Source organism: Cricetulus griseus, chromosome 2 (assembly GCF_003668045.3).
Source record: "Cricetulus griseus strain 17A/GY chromosome 2, alternate assembly CriGri-PICRH-1.0, whole genome shotgun sequence".
Classification (NCBI taxonomy): domain Eukaryota; kingdom Metazoa; phylum Chordata; class Mammalia; order Rodentia; family Cricetidae; genus Cricetulus; species Cricetulus griseus.
Window position 1 is genome coordinate 102,409,839 of NC_048595.1, and position 15,399 is coordinate 102,425,237.

General features: G+C 43.6%; 1 protein-coding gene across 1 annotated transcript in view; it reads right to left on the bottom strand.

Annotated features, from left to right (window-relative positions):
- The window catches only part of Aco1 (aconitase 1), a 54,071-nt gene extending 38,852 nt beyond the window's left edge, over positions 1-15,219 (bottom strand). The window contains exon 1 of the mRNA XM_027403382.2: positions 15,062-15,219. The gene's annotated coding sequence lies outside the window, so the exon portion shown is untranslated. The remainder of the gene's footprint in view (positions 1-15,061) is intronic.
- Between the last annotated feature and the right edge of the window lie 180 nt (positions 15,220-15,399).

Here is a 15,399-nt window from a genome sequence, read left to right on the forward strand (position 1 = left end):
AAGGACACAAGAGTCCCTCTTGTGATGGAAATACCTCAGGAGGAAGCCTTGGTTTTATATATCCTTTAGTATCATTTACATTTTAAACTGTGAGCACATACAAGTTTGTTTTTGTTTTTGTTTTTGTTTTTTAAACTACTAGCTGGGCGGTGGTAGTACATGCCTTTAGTCCCAGTACTTGGGAGGCAGAGTCAGGCAGATCTCTGTGAGTTCAAGGCCAGCCTGGTCTACAAAGCTACACAGAGAAACTCTGTCTCAAAAGACAAAACAAAAACCTACTTATGAATTTTAAGACAAACAGCTATTTATGTATTTATCCAAAGTGCAGTACAGAAGTAGTATACTGAACAAAAAAAATCTTAAATTTAAATTGACTGGAAACCTGTAACTTTTTGTCATGATAAAAGAAAAATAACTAATATACTAGATAACTCTAGTTTGTGTGAAGCTGACAAAAAAACTAGCATACACACCAAGAACACAAGTACACACAAGAGCAGGCTGAAATGGGAGAGTGGCTTTAGTTTTTTTTTTTTGTTGTTGTTGTTTGCTCTTTTTGATAGGGTCTCACTGTATATCCCTTGCTGCCTGGAAATTCCTATGAAGATAAGACTGGCTTGAACCCATTGAGACACATCCGTCTCTGCCTCCTAAGAGCTTGAGTTAAAGGAGGCATGCACCACCATGCCCAGCCTTGTGGCCTTATTTTTTGAAATGAGGGGACATGTAAGATGAAGCATCACACAAATGCAAGAGATTTGTTAGCAAGTCCTAGTAAGTGGGGAACCAACCAAGTCTAAAATACCATCAAACCAACCAACTCTAAAAAAACACCAGTACTCTTTTTGATAAGAAACATGGAAACTTGTCTATAGAAGTAGGCAGCAAATCTCTGGGCTCTGAAAATGAGATTAATTAATGTGAAGAAGGCATCCATTTACAAACACCACATTGCTACATTCTTTTGGATTTGTCATCCATGCTATAGCTTCACATTCAAAATTTTCACCCCAAACAGTAGCAACTGCAATGATAAAGCTGTTGGTGTTCTTCCTGCCTAGAAAAAAAAGGGGGGAGGGAGGCTGCAGTTGGAGGAGGTGCTGGAAAATACTAAAAGGACTGAGCAAAAGGGGTCACTCACTTCTTCAGATAGTCTTAAGTTCTGAATCATTTCTGTTTCCATGCCAAATCCTAAAGGTGTCGGGTGCCTGGAACCAGCCAAAACTTTATAATTAAATCAACTGCTAAATGTACCCATATCTACCATCATTCAGTGAGGACCAATCAGCTGATTTCCTTAACTCTGCTCGTAGACGCACGGGGTCTAACACTGGTCCTCACATGATTCCTGCTACCTCTAACACCTTACATAGCCAGGTCATTCCTTGGGATGGATGCAGTGAGCAGTATGACTCCTGCAGAAACTGGCTTGGAGGAAGAGCTCTTAGTGTCTGCCTCCCTTTTTCCTTAGGAAGTTGGTAATTCTAATAGTATTATGACCATAAAACGAACCCTACTTACAGACAGTAGCACCAAGTAGAAGCAGGCACCAAGCTGAGTACCCCTAGCTTCTCAAACAGTGGGTTGCAGCTCTGTATATGGTCATATAACTACATGTGGGGGTCAGGAAAGTATTAATGCAACCACCAAAAATGAGCCCAAAATCAAATTTGCCATGACTCTGAGGTGTTTCTCTGCAGCCTTGGCTCTGAACACACACGTGTGCACACTGCACTGCATGTCGTTACATCATGTAACACCAACCAGTGTTGCCAGTACCTCAGCTCAGATACTGTATATTATGACCTGCAGACAGAATTTTCTGTTCTTATTGAAACATAAGTGATTTAATTATGGAAACAAAGACTTCATATTCTCTACTTTCATTCTTGTTAGTATCAAATTAGTATATCTTTGGGTTGTATAGTATTAAAATGTTTGGTTCTAAAAAGTACAATTTGATTGCTAACTTGAGTTTCATTAAAAAAACAACCATTAAATGACTTTTGGATTGGGATTTCTAGAGTTTCTAACAGCTTCTGAGATGTCTTACCATTTTATACTCTGCATTCATGTGAAGCAGTGTTTACAGCATGGATGGTTACAAAATCAGAATACAATGACCTCTAATTCTGCAGTATCAAGTATTCAGCCAAGATTTAATTCTTCATATAAAACAAAACAGAGTATCCATCCTATTGCTTCTTTCTTTAACAGATACCAAAATTATACATTGTAAATAATTGTAATTAATACACATAACATCAAAGATTTTTTTAAAACTACATTTCTTTATACTTACTTCGGAAAGTGTTTAGAGTCTGTACCTTTTTCTACACCTATACTTGAGAGGTTATGTAAAAAAATCCCCCAAGCAAAAAGGGACTTGGAGGCAGAGATGTATAAAGCATCCCTTATACTGCCTTCTTCAGTCCTGGTGAGAGTGCCAGCAGTGGAACACATCGTCATTCCCATTTCACATCTGTAGGAAAGGCAGCTCTGAGGGATGGCACAGTTTGAATTCATTGCCTCACTCCACTTTATGGGGATGAGGACTCCTGCTGTGACAGTGATGCTGGTATGACTGGGCTACTCCCCCCCCCCCAGCTGAAGACAGCTATCAGAAATCTTTGAGGACAAGTTCAGTATTGAATGATGGAGTTATTCTTTCCTCTGGCACCCATTCTGAGGCATGTTTTATTACATGCCCATCTTTACTGAGCCACAGGTCAAAAAACAATAGTAACTGTTATAGCAACTAAAAACTGGTTTTGCTTAGAAGTTGGGAAATAATCCCTCTCCATAAATCTGGAGGACTCAAGAACCCAGGGGCACTCCAAGGTTCCACCCACATTATCATTCTTGGTGCAAACCTACTCACAGGAGGTTTCAGTGATTTGGTAATCCCACGAAAAATTCCCAGATGACCACATTTCAACGAGGAAGTGTGGGAGAAGACCTTTGGCTTGAGAATAGGTCCAGATCTAGCACAGACTCTAGGCATGGCCAATGCTTTTTGAGTCAGCCCCTTCCTAACCCATTCCTAATCCTCAAGTATTGCCATATCCCCACAATCTCCAAATCTGCAGCTTTGTCCAGGAAGCCCAGCCAGCTAGGGGCGCCCTACCAACTTTCAAGCAAACACAGGCCCCAGCTTTCTTCTCTGTGCTCTCCCCTGTGGCTTTGATCCAGCCTTTTTAACCTTCTCTTTTACCTAGCTAATTTGCATATTGTAATTTTGTGAAACAGGAATGGACCCAGAGAGCGAACTGTGGATTTGGGGGTGAGGCCAGCACATTATTTTAGTTTCTTTTGTTGGGGAAGCGGGAAGAGTCAGCACACAAGGCAGTATGTTTACATTGCTGCCTTTTCACTTTCATAGAATAGGGTGATATTAGAGTCAAGAGGAAAAGCGAACAAGTTAAAAAGGTGAAAAAAAAAAAAAAAGACTGGGCAATGCTATCTTTAAGAGCAAAGCTACAGTAATCATTTTGGGCCCACCCTCCTTGGAGGCTTAGCTGAATACTTGGTACTGTGGAACACTCACCTTGGCTAGTTAGTCAGCGAAGATGCTAAGAGTTCTTATACAATAGGATTTTATGAAGGGATGCTTGCACTAAGTGGGAAACCCTTCACTGTACCCACATTCTGAAAATAAAGATAATTATCTAGTAGGATGGTGGTTCAAAGCTAACCTGTGAAGTGATGGCTACATGAACTGCACATCAGGATTCTCACAGTTCACTCTGCACAGGAGAGTGAAGTGTACACACAATGAGTTTTTAGAGGAAATCATAAAACAAACAAACAAACAAAAACCAAAACATCAGGCATAAGTAGCCAAATCTGAAGTAGATATATAAGGAGGGAGCGGTGCCGGTGAGGAGTTCTGAGTCTGGGCTCCAGAGTCCTGTTTATGGTAATTGCCCTATGGCCTCAGTATATGAGATCTGTGGGGCTCTAGAGCCTTTGCTAGTGCATATACACTATGGGTTAACCGTCCTCACACCCTAGGCAAACCTTGATCTTGGCTAGTTGTATATATTGCCAAACAATGCTGCACCTTTGTACACAGAGCTTTAGCAGGTCCCTAATCCACTTAAAAAATTGTTAGCTGTCAGCTTCCAGAAGCAGGACAGCTATGTCAAAGGGTCTGTATGTCTCTGCCTTTGCCCAAGCGCTCAGGAAAGGCTCTATTAGTTTAATGATCCTTCTCTGGAGCAGTGAATGAGGGTGCACAAATCAGGCAAGATAATTAATTGTTCCTACATTTCACTAAGTTGAGAGACTAAAAAAACATTCTTTACATTTCTTTAACAGCACTTTGGAGGCAGAGGCAGGTGGATCTCTGTGAGTTTGAGGTCAGCCTGGTCTACAAAGTGAGTTGCAGGATAGCCAGGGCTACACATAGAGAAGCCCTGCATTGAAAATCCAAAATAAGTAAACAAATAAATGAATAAATAAATAAATAAACTGCTTATCTGCCAGTAGGGTCAAACTGAGTGACAAACTGAGATGGCCTCTGGTGACCAAATGTTCTCATCTCCAAGGAATGTAAGCGAGATACTAATGTGGGCCAGAGTTAGTTCTGCAGTCCCAGAGAGAATGGAACTGCCTTGCTCTCTGTCTGGGCTTGAGACCCGCCCATACATGAAATGTGCTGCACAACTGACTCTGTCCTTGATAAACGGAGTTCACTGCCTACAGCAAGGTACGAGGCTCATCAGTTTAAATGTGGGCAATCTAGGTCAAGGAGCTTTGCTGTGTGTGGCTCCAGACTAAACTTCCATATCCAAGCAGCAATCTTACAAGAAGGCTGTATGAGAGTACTGCTTATGGAGGCCAAACCATCACTCCTGCTTGAAAAGCACTCCTAGCCATATCAGTAGTACCAAAGGGTGAATGCTATTTTTGTCCACCAAAGGCACATTTGTTTGGAACAAGTGATATATCAGCTAACTGCCAATAGTCAGGGTTAAAAAAGAAAAGAAAAAAAAAAAGGCTGCTTCTTCTCATTCTGATTTCAGCCTCCAGATTAACTAGACCTATGCTACATGTCACTATCAGAGTAGAATCCTGTCAAGCTGACTCATGTTTAACAGGCCCTACAGTCAACACTACACTTGCACCCTCAGAGGAGGAAGCAGAGAAGTGGTCCTGCATAACAGAACCCCATTAGTAGTGGGGTGAGGGCAGAATTTGGGGCTTTTGGTTTTTGTCCGGGGGCAATACACCCACTTCCTGGGTGGTGCATGTTCTGTACAAGCCTGATAGGGTAGGAATCACCCCTCTGGGGTCTGAAGCACGACAGCACACCCCCAGGATTGCTCACTTGGGACACCCAGGGAAAAACAAGAACAGATTCAAGATTATTAAAGTCTATGCGACAATGGGAAGAGGTTTCTTGCTGTGTGGCCTCCTCTCTTCCTAGTCTTTTCTAAATGCAGGCAGTCTGAATGTTCACAGCTCTCAACTCCAAGGTCAAAGCCATCACATGTCTAGGGTTTACTTCAGTTCACTGGAAAGACAGCTATTCTGCTGCCACTCCTTCTTTTTTCTATTTAAAGAGAAATTAATTGGTCCTACTTCCAAACTGATGGTTCTGTGTCTAAACATTATGCTACTTATAAACAGCTTTTTTTGTTGTTGTTGTTGTTAAAAAAAAGATTCCAAGGATGTCTATGTCAGAATAAACGGAGGTCAGATGTCTCCAAGAAGATTATCATAGCTTGTCCCTGGCTCTCCCACAAGCAAAGCCCTAGAAAGGCTGTGTTGTTCCATGTGCCATGGCTGCCTATGGAAAATGGATTTTTGTGAGACAAGGCAACTCTGATCCTTCCAGCTATTTGTAAAAGTGATTTCAACCAAAGGAAAAATCTTGTAATTTATAACTAAAACCTTGAGTCCGTATGACATTTGTAACTAGATAACTTAGAAAGAGAAGCCAACACAATTATCTATTTTGGGAGAGAATAGAAAACTACAGTGGAGCAGACGAGGTCTTGGAGAAAGCAATGGCTCTATAACAACAGTCAGCTCTGAGGCAGGAGAGAGGGCTCAGTAGTTAAAAGAGCATTTACTACTACTCTCCCAGAGGTCCTGAATTTGAGTCCCAGCACCCATGGCTCATAAACACATGTAACTCCAACTCCAGATGATCTGATGACCACATCTGGCCTCTGCAGCAATGAACTCACATTTGCAGACCAACACACATGCAAATAAATCATAAAAGAATGCTGGGTAAAATGGTGTACACCTTTAATCCCAGTACTTGGGATGCAGAGGCAGGTGGATCTATATGAGTTCAAGACCAGTCTAATCTACATAGTGAGTTCCAGGACAGTCAAAACTACATAGGAGTCTCTGTCCCCCAAAAAGCAACCAACAAACAAAAACAATAAACAGTTACCAGCTCAGTCAGCACCTAATTATATTGCCAGGTGTGTGGCAGCCATAGAAGTGAAAGCAACCCTCTCAGAAAGCCTGGCCCCCAGGCTGTCTCTTCTTGTTACATCTGGAAGTTGCTGCTCTGTTTCCTTGCAGTCTTCTGGCCTATTCTAGATAACTGACCAGATTAAGCCATATACTTCTGGATTTTTTTTTTTTTTTTTTTTTTGAGACAGGACCTCTGTGTAGCTTTGAAGCCTATCCTAGCACTAGCTCTGGAGACCAGGGTAGTCTCGAACTCACAGAGATCTGCCTGCTTCTGCTTCCCAAGTGCTGGGATTAAAGGCATGCGCCACCAATGCCCGGCAACTTCTAGACTTTTTAGTAGACGTTAAATAATTATTTTTCATTCAGGCAGTTAACATTCCTTTGTTCCACTTTCACAATGCATAAAATAGGCTGGAGATCTAAAATAAAGTTGGCCAATAGGCTAAAAAGTCATCTTTAAGGAAAAACAATTTCTGACTGGTGCATTCAATGGATACTTACATTCATTATACAATGCATACCAGGGACTGTTGCAGGTCCCAGGGAGACATCATCAAAGAGAGAGACAAAGCTCCTACACCTATAGAACAGTACACTCACAGACTAAACAAAAATAAGTGTACAAACAGAATGTGGGGTGGGGAAAGGGAGAGAGGGAAAGAGAGAGACAGAGAGAGGGAGGGAAGGAGGGAGAGAGACAGAGAGAGATGAAGGGAGGAGGGAGCACATCTGTGTTGTTTTTTGAGACAGGGTGTTGATGCACAGCCCAGACTGGCCTTTCACTCTCAATCTCTTGCCTCAGATTCCCAAATGCTAGCATTCGAGGTGTATTTGCCACCACGCCTGGCTTGCATGGAAGTTTTGAGGAAGCAGAGGAGAGCATTACAGAGCAGAACCAGCTAAGACTCATTCTTTAGGAAACCTGAATGACTTCCTTAAGTCCCTGAGTCTATGTGGGGATGAACTTTAGACTAAATTTTAGGATGAGAAAGGATGTCACCACAAAAGGCTGTATGTGCAGCCTCCAGAGATCTCACATGGCCACTTTTACCTGGGCATTCATCAGTTTTGGAGGCCCAAAGTGGTCTTGTCAGGGCCTCAGAACTGTTTGCACTCTGAGATGATGACTCATGCTAATGAAGTTCCCAATACATAAACCCCATCTCAACAATTTTCCACGAGGCTCCTGTCTCTTTGACTAGCATATTCCTGCCCCAGTGGCAATATCACAGAGAGGGGGTAGGTACTCTGAAGCCACAGGCAGACCTGCTGAGATAGGGACTGCAATGGTTCCAGCTCAGTGAATCACAGGTGCCATGGTTTACACACGACTCCCACTTCATTAGGTCAAAGATGTGTTGTGGAATGTTTTTGTACTCTGAAGATATGTCTTTGTCAAGTCACCTTCTGAGTCATTTAATAAAGAGCTGAATAGCACAGCATTGGTGGCGCATGCCTTGGATCCCAGCACTCGGGAGGCGGAGGTGGAGTCGGAGGCATCTCTGTGAGTTCGAAGCCAGCCTGGTCTACAGAGTAAGTTCCAGGACATTCTCCAAAGCAATACAGAGAAACCCTGCCTTGAAAAACCAAACTGAACCAAAACAAAGCAAAAGCAACCACCCCCCCCCCAAAAAAAAGCTGAATGGCTAATAGCTAAGCAGGAAGAGGTTAGGCGGGACTTCTGGGCAGAGAGAGAAGAGATGAATCTAGGCACACGGGACTTGCCAGAGGACTTGGAGAGGAAACAGGAGGTACAAGATGGAAGAGAGGTAAAAAGTCATGAGGCAAAATATAGATTAATATAAATGGGTTAATTTAAGTTAAAGAGCTAGTGGAACAAGCCTAAGCTATAGGCTAAGCTTTCATAATTAATAATAACTCTCCATGTTATTTTTTGTGAGCTGATGGCTCAAAGAAAAATGCACCTATAAAGATGTGATAAATAATAGAGTGACATTAAATCTTGGTATCTGTGACTCTTTGGACTATCTAACAAAGAAATATCCAACCTGTGGCCTGTGGGTCACATGGGTCTTGGGATAGCTATGAATGTGACCTAATCCATATTACAACATCTCCTGGTGTGAGAGAAGGAACAGAGGGGATTCACTCATGTATTTGCTATTTAAAGGGTGAGGAAATTCCCTTCCTCGGCTACTCTTGGACTCAAAACAAAAAGGCTGGAGAATAACCACAGTAGCCAGGAAAGAATCTCATGTCTCAACACTACAGCAGTGGGCACGGGTGATGTAGACGCACCTAGGTAGAGCACCTTGTCCGTCATGGGAGAAGGCTCCCAGGACAGGTGACACCATGCACCTTCCAGAATCACACTGAAGTAGGAGACTGACGAGAACACACTGGCAGAGAAACAGTGTCCTTAAACACATAAAGGAGTGATGCCATCGAATCACAAAGTCCTTCTGTGGGAATGGAGTACAGGGGAGAAGACCAAGAGAAAGGGATGGTCAAGGTCTAGGTCTCAAGGGAGCCCACTCAAAGGTCTGAATTTACACTGCAGACAAGAGGCAGCGTTTGAGGCTTTTAGGCAGCTTCTCTCAGGAAGCTTGGAAGTGGGGGTGGTGAGGAGAAAGATCTAGGAGAGTTACAAAAGTAGAACAGGGCAGGTGAGGAACTGAGGGGTCATTACTGACCCTTTTTTTGGTTAAAGCATCAGAGCCAGCTCAGCAGGCTGGGAGCCCAGGAGGTGGGTTGGGCAGGACGGAAGCTGGAAAGAACAGTAACAGCATGCAGCATTACAGACCAGAAACAGCTACTACCCAAGATGTGTGGGTTACCACTGTAGCACCATGGCACCTCACAAGTGCTGATAAAATCTTTAGGCAACCTATCCACAAAGTCACCACTCCCCTATTTTATAGGTGACATGTCAGTAAGAAGAGTCAGGTTACCTGCTGAGGCCTCTAGGTGGTAATTTGGCTAGGAGTTAAACTCAGTTGGCCTCCCCATGCCACAGCCAACTCTCCTGCACCCAGGGTGCAACCTCTCTGCTATAGGCAGTCATTTCACAAACGAATATCCAAATTAAATAGTGCTTAAAAAATCAAACTCAGCCGGGCAGTGGTGGTGCATGCCTTTAATCCCAGCTCTTGGAAGTCAGAGGCAGGCAGATCTCTGTGAGTTTGAGGCCAGCCTCGTCTACAAAGCAAATTCCAGGACAGGCTCCAAAGCTACACAGAGAAACCTTGTCTTGAAAAACAAAAACATATATATATTTTTTCCCACCACCACCACCAACAACAACTTTAAACTCACAAATAATCTTATACTCAAAGGCATCTATGTGAGGAGCAGATAGTCAGCCTCAACCTCCCTAAATTTTTGGCAAAATTTGTATACTATCAAATTTTGAAAGGAGGGGTTGAACACCAGCACTAGGGCAACTGATGTGGGCAATACCATCTTGAGTCCCAAGGCTGGAGAAAGGAATGGGGACTCTCAACCATTCTTACATCTCCCTGGTGCAGCAGCTCTCAAACATGGTAGATTCTTCGTAGTTCTTGACCAAGGCTATTCACTGCTTTTCTTCTCAACCAAAAAGTCAAACAAGTGAGTCACATAAGAGGCCAAGGTAGGGTGATGCACCTTCTTGAACCATGCCACAACCTATAACCTGTTCTGTAATTCTATAATGGTCTTACGGAGGATGAGGAGGACAATGAATAATTAAGTGTTCTGTACAAGTCATTTTGAGCAATGGTCCAAGGCAAGTCATACAAAGACAAGTTTGCCCCAATTGTTCACAGGTCAGGAGAGACGGAGAGACAACTAGAGTAGGGACATTCACATATGCTTGCAAACTCGTCAGAATGTTTGGGTTAACTCTTGATCGCAAAGTCATCAGAGTACTTAGGTAAACTCTTGACAGCAAAGTCCGAGAAACAGCTGGCTCAGAGAATGAGATGCCATTCTGTAGTTATAATGCATTCAGAGGTAAGAACCAGTGCTGAGTTGCCCTGACATACAGTGCTCAGTCCAGTGGTTCCATGTCCATGCAAGTTTGTGACATTTAATTCCCAATTCTTTGGTTTCTAATCTGCACTTTAGTCTGACTGCCCCTTAGGGCTATTGACAAGAATTCTTCCTAGCTTGTTAAACATCACTTTTTTTCTTTGCATATTTAAGGTCACAATGCCTGTCTGTATATCTTTGCCCACATGGCAAAGGATGCTGGGATAAAAGAGTTAACACACTCAGCACAGTGCATTCTGGGAGCTCTATGACATGAATGACAGTAATTGATGAGATTCTTACCCCCTTTCTTCACAGAGCTGGGTAGGCTAGAAAAGTAGACTATTTCTCTTACTAAAGAGTTAAACCTATACCTTAAAACACATTTATTAAGCAGAGTCAAGAAGACTCTTACCCAATAAAAGTGACCCAGTAAGATGCATTTTTAGGTATTTTTCCTGGGATGGGAAGAAGCATTATAAGGCTGGATAGACTTAAGGCTCCAGATACAGATGTTAAAAAAACAAAAACAAAAACAAATAACAAACTCTCCAAAACAAGCATATAAGTGGTCTACCACAATTCTTTAAAACTTTTGAAAGTCTATGCATATGAGAGACACTTTACTTAGCCATAGGTAATGGCCCAAGAATGTATCTTTTAAACTAATTTTTCTTTTTAAAAATACCCTTTTATTCTATCTATCTATCTATCTATCTATCTACCTACCTACCTACCTACCTACCAACCATTTATTCATTTGGGATACAGGGTTTCTTTGTGTTGTCCTGGCTGTCCTGGGACTCACTCTGTAGACTAGGCTGGTCTGGAACTCAGAGATCCACCTGCCACTGCCTCCTGAGTGCTGGAATTAAAGGTGTATGCCAACACTGCCCTGCAAAACTATTTTTATTTAATGCATACGAGTGGTTTTGCCTGCATGTATGTATGTGCACTATTTGGGTGCCTGGTACAGGTGGAAAGGTGAGTAGAAGGCATCAGAACTGGAGTACAGATGTTTGTGAGCTACTATGTGGGTGCTGGGAACAGAATCCACGCCCTTTGGAAGGTCAGCTTGTGCTTTTAAACTGCTGAACCATCTCTCCAGGCCCCTTCCAAGGAGTCTTGCCAACTCAGTTTGGCATGTGTTTCTTGAGGATCTTCTTTGCAGTAATTACTAGGTACCACAGGAGAAAAAAAGATAAAAAAGATACACCTTTTATACAAGAATTAGAACCTAAGAGAAAAGACTAGCATAAGCACACATTTAATTACAGTAAGATAAGGGCCAGAAGAAAGATCAGCTGATAAAAATAGCTACAACTGGGATTTGAGGAAGGCTTTAGGAAAGCCAAGTCGATTGGGGCAGAGGGAGAGCAAAGGCAGAAACTGAGAAATGCAAGCAGGGCTCAAGGACTTGTGGAGCCTCCACCTGGCTTACATTAAGCAGTTTAAAGAGAATAGCAAACAAAGGGCAACAACAACAACAACAACAAAAAACACAATAAAGAAAAGTGGCTTTTTTTTTCTTGCTGTTAATTTAAGAAGCTGAAAATGCAGATGACAACTTCTAGCAGAGGAAAAGGAGAGGTAGGTGGAAGAGGATATATGGATGAAAGTAAGACTGGCTAACAGCTAATGTTCAGAACCTTAGATGCCAAGTCACTTTCTCCTCCATGTACTCGCATGCCCCCAATTTCTTAATAAAATAGTTAAAAATGAGATAGAGAGTTAATGGGGAGGGCAGAAAGAAAGAAGGGGGGAGGAATGGGTGGAGGGGAGGGAAGAAAGGCACCTGACTGATAGGAAAATGGATAGCTGATGGCACTAAACCTATGAAGAACCTCTAAACTCTCAGTTAAGCAGACAAAGGGTCCCAGTAGACTCCAGGGGGAAGTCCACACTGCACATGTGATTCCAGCAGTCAGTGTGCCTGCTTTCAGTTCCCTATGCCCAGCTCTCTTATTTCTCCTCTCCCCACTGGGAAAAAGATCTGAAAAGCTATGCTGCCAGGCAGGCTGTTGGTAACTCAGCATAAGAATGGAGAAACTCTTTCCTCATAGTGTTTGTGTAAAACTACTGCAGCAGTTGGTTTTAATCATAAGCAAGTTTAGAATCTGTGCTGGAAAGCACTGATAAGCAAGGCTGAGGAAAATCCAAAACCCAACTTAACCACATCACCAAGAGGAAAAACCACTCAATAATGTGGCAAACCTAGCTTCTTTACCCAAGTGAGTATGAGTGCACGCTCATACACACACACACACACACACACACACACACACACACACACACACACACACTTGAATATATACACCCACATATGCACATATGTATTCACATACACTCACATTTTCTCTCCTCAGAAAGAGAGAATCAAAGGGAAATAGTCTTTTTAGACCCTTTATTTTAAAAACCACACACCAGATTTTTGCAACATCAGTGCAAGGGTTTATGTAAGGGCCCATCAAGGAACACTTTCTTTTTAGGACTTCTAACCTCTGGCAAAAGGTTAAGGCAAACACTAGGAATAAATATTGAAATATTTTGACTTGAGAGGGTTTGCTCTGAATATTTTGAGTTAATATAAACTAGTATTACATATACTAGTTCAGTAATGTGACATGACAATGTCACTTGATGTGGTGGTTTTAATAAAAAATGACCCCTATTGGTAGCTGCAGAGTTGCAATTGCGGACTAGGACAGCAGTTGCTTAAGGGGAATCTACTAAGTTTAGTGAAAGACAACAGAGGACCACTCACAGTGATAGCCAGGAATGTGGAAGTGAAAGAATCCAAGGACTGGGAAGCCCATCTCAACAAATCCAAGTCTAGAAACTACAAACAGTACTGAATGTGGGGGGAAAGAGGCAAAAGCATGCCATTCTGAGATTTATTTATTTATTTAGGATTTTCAAGACAGGCTTTCTCTGTGTAGCTCTGGCTGTCCTGGATTTCATTCTGTAGACCAGAGCTGGCCTGGCATGTTGCCTATGGCTGTTTTCACACAGCAGCATAAGAACTGCATGGTTGTAGTTTTTGCTACAACCCCGCTCTCTTACACAAGAAATTTTCAGATCCATATTAGCATATTCTAAAGACAGTTTTTTGTTTTCCTTCTATCAAACATTTTGGAATACTTGAATAACACACTCCATACCTAGTATCTGGCTTCAAATTCATAGAGATTTGCCTACCTTGGCCTCCCAAGTGCTGGGATTAAAGGTGTGTGGCACCACCGCTGGGCTCACCACCCTGATACTCTAGAAAAGACCTCTCAACTACTTGGCAATCTTACACCAATCTCTATACATTTGGCATGGGCTCTCTCTCTATACATACTTCTCAGAACCCACCAGTCCAGTTTGCCACATCAATTCTGCAATCCTGATGCTTGTGTGGGTCAACTCAGCAGGCATAGAAACAATCAAGGCGCACGTGAACACCCCTGAGTTTGCAGAAGTCACCATCAAGTGTGGGGATCTAGTACCTAGTTCCAAAGTGAGGTCAAATGGTCCTACATATCGGAGATTAACACTTAACACTCTACATGGTGCTGGGAGGAAGGTTCATAAACAAGGTAGGGAATCCTGTGAACTAAGCCTCCGAAGCATACACTACCCCAGTGGTTCTAAGGTGTGGTGCACAGAGAACACTTAGGTAACTGCAAGGTCAAAAGCACTTCCAAACAATATGAAGATGCTACATTTTCAGGAGTGTACTTGAAAGTCTCTAGAAGCTACATGACATGTCATCCCGCAATGCAGAAGCAGATATAAGAATCCAGCTGCCAGCAGGTGGTGGCGGCGCAGTCCTTTAATCTCAACACTTCCATAGGCAGAGGCAGGGGGATCTCTGTGAGTGCGAGCACAGCCTGGTCTACAAAGTGAACGAGTTCCAGGTCAGCTAGGGCTGTTACACCGAGAAAACCTATCTCGGAAAAAAAAAAAAAAATCCACCTGTCTTCTTCTAAGCAGAGATTTGCAGAAATGTAAAACAATGCCACTCTCAATAACTTTGTTTTGGAAAATATAGGATTTTAAAAAGTGTTATGTTAAATATAAGTGGCCTGTTCTGAATTATTAAGTACATTAAGTGTCTATAATTTTTATTTATACACGGCAAATATCAATAGGTACAACTCATATAACAAAGGTTCCTTAAGCACACAAACGGTCCTAAGTCCAAAAGTTCAGCAACTTCTGCTTAGAGGCTGTCATGAGTGTTGCAGGGAGATGTGTGGTTCTAGTGTACCGGCCTAGCCAACTAGAACAGCCCCGTTCACCTTGGGTTTCTCAATCAATCACCATGATCTCTGAACCCGACCATTCCATTGAGGAGATCTCTAGCCCTCACCCCACTTCCATTCGTCCCCTGTTGGCGGGCGCCTAATCTGCCGGCCACAATCGCAGCCTTCTCTATCCCGTAGGCCAGGCCTGGCATACTCCCCGGCGCGGCTCTCACAGCCAAGGCGAGAACTCCCGGGGCGCCGAGTGGAGCCACTCCCAGTCCAAAGAGACGCAGGCTGAGGAGCGGGAGGGGAGGTCACCCCAGGAGCGAGCTCGGCGGCCTCCCCCGGCTCGTCCCATGTCGCCGCGGTCTGCAACGTGAAAAGGCCTGCACGGACGCCCGGGACCGCGTGGTACTCACCGCTCACAGTGGGGCTCCGCTAGCACACAGACGGGTGCTACCAAGGACCCTGGCCAACTCCGCGCTGCTCCCGGTAAGCGGTCCTCCGGGCGCTCCTGTAGCGAGGCGGGACCGCGAGCGATCGGGCCGGAACCAGCTGCGGCCGTAGAGGGGCGGGGCTTGGGCCTCACTACGCCCAGAGGGGCGGAGCCTGAACACCTCCCTCAGGAGCGGCTGGCCATCGCCGAGGGGCGGAGCCTAGACCCCCACCCTTCGAAACTTAAGGGGCGGAGTCTAGGACCTATTCCGCCCCAAGGACCTGAACTTGAAGTTGCGGCCAAGGGGCAGAGCCTGGGACA